Source organism: Amblyomma americanum, chromosome 7, assembly GCF_052857255.1.
Source record: "Amblyomma americanum isolate KBUSLIRL-KWMA chromosome 7, ASM5285725v1, whole genome shotgun sequence".
NCBI classification, from domain to species: domain Eukaryota; kingdom Metazoa; phylum Arthropoda; class Arachnida; order Ixodida; family Ixodidae; genus Amblyomma; species Amblyomma americanum.
In genome coordinates, this window is record NC_135503.1 from 108,938,864 (window position 1) to 108,945,562 (window position 6,699).

A 6,699-nucleotide genomic window follows, 5' to 3' on the forward strand; every position below is an offset into this window, starting at 1 on the left:
CGACGAAAATTGAAGATTAACGTTATCACTGACATCGTAATCTCATTAATCTTTGTTAACTTTGTATTTGGTTTGGTTTAGAGGGCTTAACGTCCCGAAGCGACTCAGGCTATGAGGGACATCGTAGAGAAGATCTCCGAAAATTTCGAACACCTGAGGTTCATTAAAGTGCAATAACACCTTACAGTACACGGGCCTCTAGAATTTCGCCTGCGTCGAAATTCGACCACTGCGGCCGGGATCGAACCCGCGTCTTTCGGGTCAGCAGACGAGCGCCATAACCACTTAGGCACCGCGGCGGCGTAACTTTGTATTTGACCTTTGAACTTTAACATTGACCTTTGACCTTGACCTTGAGATGTCTGGCGTAGGACACCATAGTAATACCATGGCTTAGTCTTGGTTTGACCTCTGGCTCACTTGAAGGTCAGAACTGCAAGCACCGGGAAATCTTTCCGAGGTAGCGTAGGCTTCAAAACAGTCGTAAAGCCGAAAGACAGGTGTCGCTTTGCCTCCCGAATTAGAAAATAAAATGGTGCCTTGACATTGTTTTTTCCACGGATTCCCAATACGCTGCGCCACCTTTCGCCTCAAAATGATTGCGCCGTCCTTTTCTTCAAGAACGTCAGGAGTTTGAGTCGATTTGCGGGAATACTTTTAAATCAAATTTTCTCGTCCATAAATGCGTGTTTCGTTGCCGGACAAACGGCAACATATCCAGAGGGAGCCGAAGTAGCAATGATTACTGAAAACAACAGTTTGATGAAGCCGTCTTCAGCGGTGCTTTAAGCAGGCTGAGTGACTCAATCCGCTTACAAGGATGAGCTAAGGAAGAAAGATGTTGCCACCGCCCTGCGTCACTGGTTTACTTATTCGCCCACAGGGCCGTCTGGCAGTAGCTCGATTGTGGGAGGACATAAAAAAAAGGCAAGAGATACCAATACAGCAGTCACAAAAGCACACATCACTGTGAAATTTCAAATTGGCTATGGTGACATAGAAAAGAAAACATCATTATACATTAAGAAAGCACTGGTTGAAAGCAATTTGTTCCAGTCGCGGATTGCTCTTGGAAAAAAAAAAGACAGCCGAAGTGCAACAGTTTTGCATGCGATCTCCCGTACCTTGAACCTGTGATCTATGCGCTCAGCGAAATAGTGAGGTTCAAATACATATTTCGCCTTCTTAATAGCACCATTACAATGGTAAACTGCTTAAAAGAGCTTCAGTCGAATCTTACGTCTACGGTTTTACAAGTGCTCTCAATCCAGCCTTTCTGTCAAGCTCTTGGCACTGTTGTGTCCGGACAACCAGCCTGGATTCCAATTCTACAGGATGCAAAATATCTCCTGCGAACGCCCTTTGGACAAGCGTGGTGCTGCGCCGCAAGGCAACAGCGCCCTAACGCTCCCTTGACAAGCCAAGATGCTGCGTTGTCAGGCAGCGGCGCCCTATGAAGAAGCATCAGCGAGCGACATGTCCAAAAGTGCAGCAAATTGCTAGATAGCGATGCGCCGGTTCCCCTTTCCCCCTGGATGTCACCGCGCGCGGCAAACTTGAAGCGGTGGCCAACGCGGTCGCTGATTGGACCTCTCGGACGGCCGTCAAGTGCTGGCTTTGTATTGGGCCGTTTGAGTGACAGCCCTTTCTCGGGGCTTTATAAGCCCAAACTCTGCCGCTTGGAGGCGGAGACCGATCCACCGAGAGCCCCAGCCACAGAGAGACCGGCCAACCATGATAGCCACCCTTACCGGGAGCCGAGTTCCACTCAGAAGTGGAGTGAGATGTTTGACGCGTTGGAGTCTCGCCGGACGTCGTCGTGCGAGAACAGTCGAATATGCTGTTAGCTCTCAGCCCCCGTGCCCACATTTTTCTGTATAATGACTTGTACATAGAGTATATAATCCCTTTTTGTTATTCTCACCGACGCCTGACTCGGAGTCTTGGCTACCGCCAAGAGAGCTGGCAGCGCTCTGTCACAAAACGGGTGGCGAGCGCTTTACGGGACCACCTCAAAGTCACAACAGCACCAAATATCTCTGCGGTAAATCCCTGACACGAACCGAGCAGCTAATTTCTCGACCCTTTTCAGTTTCTTTTTATCTCTCATCGCTGGAGGGTCCCAGACTTTGCTGGCATATTCAGGAACGAATCTTACGTTAGTTTTATACAATAAATTTTTAGTAGCAGGAGGAAAAGTTCTCGCACTTTCTGCCAGCAGGCACACGATGCCTCATGCTCTAACAACGATAATATACACGAACGCTTTCGCTTACCACCTTCCCCCAAGTTTCGCATGGCGCAGGAGGAAGGGGGGGGGGGGGGGGGCAGAAGTACCGATGACATTTTGAATGTCTGGTACACTAATTGGTACACCCTACTTATTTTGATAGTGTCAACACCAAGCCGGTTCCAGTGCATGCACCAATTTAGAGGTAAAATTTCGCAATACGTAAGAAGAGTTCGGCATCACTACTAACATTTTTTACTAACATCTCACTGCATTCGATTGTTTCGATAAAAAAGTGCGAATATTTTCACTGAGGGAGGAAAGATGGAAGGAAGGAAGGAAGGGAGGGAGAGAGGGAGGGAGGGAGAGAGGGAGGAAAGAAGAGAGGGAGGGAGGTGGGAGAGAGAGGAAGGAAGGAAGGAAGGAAGAAAGGAAGGAAGGAAGGAAGGAAGGAAGGAAGGAAGGAAGGAAGGAAGGAAGGAAGGAAGGAAATTGGTTTTTGACAAAAGGAAATGGCTCAGTATCTGTCTCACCTTTCGGCGGACACACTAACCGCGAAGTAAGGCACGGGAGGAAGGTGGTGCCGCAGTGGAGGGCTCCCTTACCGAGTTGCCTGGTATTCGATACTAACGGCCGAAAGATGGCGCTAGTTGATGTGCAGCAGTGATACATGGGGCAATTTGCACTTGTGCAACAGTATTCCACCTACAGTGTTGCATTTAACCTCTTCGGAAATGAATCCATTGGGACTCTGCCTATACCCCGTTATCAGTCTATCCAAAATTTGTTTCAGCGCTCGCAGGGATTCCCAGAGGCAAAATTATGCTCGCAATCTTTTCATCTGTTCCACCGTTTACCTTGGAGACTAGAGCTGAAGGAAGCTTCATGACATCTGTTCGTGCGCTATAATGCCACGAGAGCTCTCTTGCCCCTTGTGTATTTAATGAGGAACTCGAGTTTTAGACGTTGCCGCATAATGACTAATTTTAAAGAAAGACATGCTGCGCTTCCATGGTTATTCTTGGAGTTTAATTGATATTCTGTTCGCGAGGCTTTCGTTTACACAGCTGGCAGCTTCACTAGAATATGGCACCTATAAAACACCACTGCCGGTAATACTGGAGGTTCACTGCTTCGCAGCAGGCTCTGCAGTGTGCAGCGATGATGAAGAAATTTCTTGTCTTCATTTTCATCTGCGGCCATTTATATCATGAATCCATGGGAGTCCAAACTCAAGAGCGTGGAGGCCTTTCAGGATGGACGGTAAATAATTTTTTTTGTTCTCTTCGCGAAGTTAAGGCTTCCTTGCAAGATACAGATTCGTCTAATAGTTTTTGCCTTTTGAAATTGCTATAAAAACATGTGAGTAAAATAACCCAGTTAGTGCCTGCTACTATTTCTTTTCGGGTATGTCTTCCTATTGCAAATTACTCCATTTTTTCTACACTACTTCTGACCTTTTCGCGCCTTAGTTCACTAGTGCTCTGCACTGTAGCGAGCGCATTGGTGCACAAAATTTGAAAACTTTTCTTGTAATATGCACCATTGTGAACTAAGCCTTGGCAGCAACGCTTCTGCAAAGTAGTGCAGAGATCTACGAGACGTTTTACAAAAGAATCTCTTGTGTAGAGCCATATCAATGAATTCAAATCGGGGCGCTGTCAGTTTTTAACTGTTTGCACAAATAATACATTTTGCTATCCACAGCGTGCTTGGACTAAGCGGTGCTATTTAAAAACATGGGAAGTTTTTTGACAAAAAATTGCTTAGAAGATAATGGTTCCACGACGGTAATTTGGTTACCAGTTAAGCTCCTGTAGAGGACGGAATGTATTTTATTCCTAGCTTTGAGGGACTAACGTCCTCCTACAATGATATTTATTAGACCGGCTGTATTCCGTCATGTTCTTCCACAGGTGCGCATAACTCTTGCAAACTCATTGTGCTGAGGCATTTCGAAACTCTAGATTTTCGAAAGTCTCGCAGAATGTACCTTCGTGGCACGGCCGTGGACTTTCCTGTTTGAACCAACAAAAAAAAACACCGAAAAACATGCGCCGGTAAAAAAAATAAGGAGCCGGTGAAAACCGATAAGCACCAGTCTCCGGCCATGTTGAGGCCAGTGGATGATCGTTTCCGCCGTGAAACTTTCCTCCTGTTTTCGTTTTCAAAGGGCAGAAAGGCTGAGGAGGCACTAAGAGCAGTGCTAGTAAGAATTTAGACCCACGTTGACGTCAATGTCGTCCGAAGACTTTATTTCCTCCTTCAAAGAGCGCAGTGGATTTTAGTAAAGTGTTTTGTCAGTAGTAGCGAATTTCACTGATCGATGCGTGGAGCCACTTTTGAGTACGAAATGCTTTTAGCCTCTCTTGGCAGCACGCAGCGGGTGATAATAATAATTAATAATTGGTTTATGGGGAACAGAAATAGCGCAGAGTCTGTCTCAAACGTCGTTGGACACCTGAACCGCACCGTAAGGGAAGCGATAAAGGAGGGAGTGAAAGAAGAAAGGAAGAAAGGGGTGCCGTAGTGGAGGGCTACGGAATAATTTCGACCACCTGGGGATCTTTAACGTGCACTGACATCGCACAGAACACGGGCGCCTTAGCGTTTTTCCTCCTTAAAAACGCAACCGCCGCGGTCGGGTTCGAACCCGAGAGCTCCGGATCAGTAGCCCAGCGCCCTAACCACTGAGCCACCGCGGTGGGTGATCTTGGCTACAGAACGGAGGGAGAACACGAGGGCAAACCTAAAAGTACTTTGGCGGAAGTTTCACTCTCTCCATGGCGATTACGTGCTGTCCTGCATCTGTCAACAGCAGCGTCTCTAGAATGTGCTACGCCACCGTTAGGCAGCACGTCGCAGCGTCAGACTGAAAAAAAAAGGATCGTGGCAGCGAGCGCCTTCACCCAAGCAAATGGTTTTTGTCGCTCAAGTGGCAATTTTCGTGCAAAATAGAATAGTACGGCGCTTACCATTTATAACTATAAACTGCTGGAACGCACACTGGAGTTGTGATGGTGGAGCTATGTTAATTCATCTTTAACAATGGAGTTCCACACGCACCGGACTACCTTTACTCCCGGCGCCAGTTACCCCTATAAAATTTGATTGAGCGCTATGGCGGGCATTTAATTGCTTCCGCACTCCACGGCATGCAAAACTCAGCGATCTCGCTAGGAAGACATAAATTTGTCAAAATAAAAAGATAATTTTGGAATTATTTCTGTGACGCCCTCATTTTAACGTATTACGGATAAGGTACAGCTATTATTTAAGTCATTTTTGTTACGTTTTCTACTAAAACCTAAATTGCTAGCCGTAAATTATTAAAATCAATAGATTATTGAGAAAAATATTTGCCTTACTGAGGACATTACACCTTGCATAAAGCAATAAACACTACAAAGTTCGAAGAAAATTAAATTTATTTGAAGTAGCAAATTACTTGCAACTTGCTACGTGCAAGTCTGATTTTACCCATTAGCGTAAATACATTAGAGAAGAACGAAGGAAGCGCAAAAGAAAGCGCTGGCACTGGGCTGTGGGGCCTGGGTTTCAAAGCTAAAGCTCATAGGCACAATGAATGGACGTCGCAACCTCAAATGTGGCGAAGGGCACTGCATATGATCTAGCAATTCAAGCAAAGGAGCGCGTAGAAGTCTGCGTATGACGGCTGTGATTAGTCTATGATTGGGTATTGTGATTGTTTTGTATGCTGGGAGGGCTGTATGCACAAAAGTGAATGTGTTATTAATGCAGCTGGTTTGTTTCCTCACGGTGTTAAAATTAGATTATAATTATAGATTATTATATAATAATCGACGTGTACAAAAAGTGATTTTTTTCCAACTGTTCTGCGGGTTGTGGTACATAGGAGCTCTGGCCTCCGTAAGCCAAGCCAGGCTATTGCCTTAGCTGCCCTCTCCTTGGAAAGAACAATAAAAAAAATTACCAATGCAGCCCACGCGCACTTATTTGCTGTCGTCCTCAAAGTTTTCAAACTTCCGAATTTTGTTACTTCCCCAACAGGCGACAGTTATTCTGCTTGTGCCCTATATTTGGTCATAGCCATTGCCTACGTTAACCATAAGCTAGTCTCGCGGTGCATTTAGGAAAAAAAGTGTTTTCCTAAAGTTACCGGCAGGTTTCTGCGCCTGGAAGTAGCTCCCGTTTCGTCTCTTCCAGTTTATTGAAGAAGGCTTGCAGCTTGACTTGTGGATGAGGAATTTCGATTCTACTGGGGATCATGGAAGCGCTATTTGCACAAGTGCCCTTACCATCAAGAAGGACGAGAGCACGCATACAGCTTTTCAAATGTTAAGATATTACGAGACGACTACCCAGGCCTGGTAAAAAAGTTTTTTTCTTGAACCATTCCCCTCTTTTGGTACGCAAGCTTCACGTGCACATCAAACAGGTGACCACGATGTAACGTAAGAGCGACGGGAAAGTTTAACCAGGCAGGC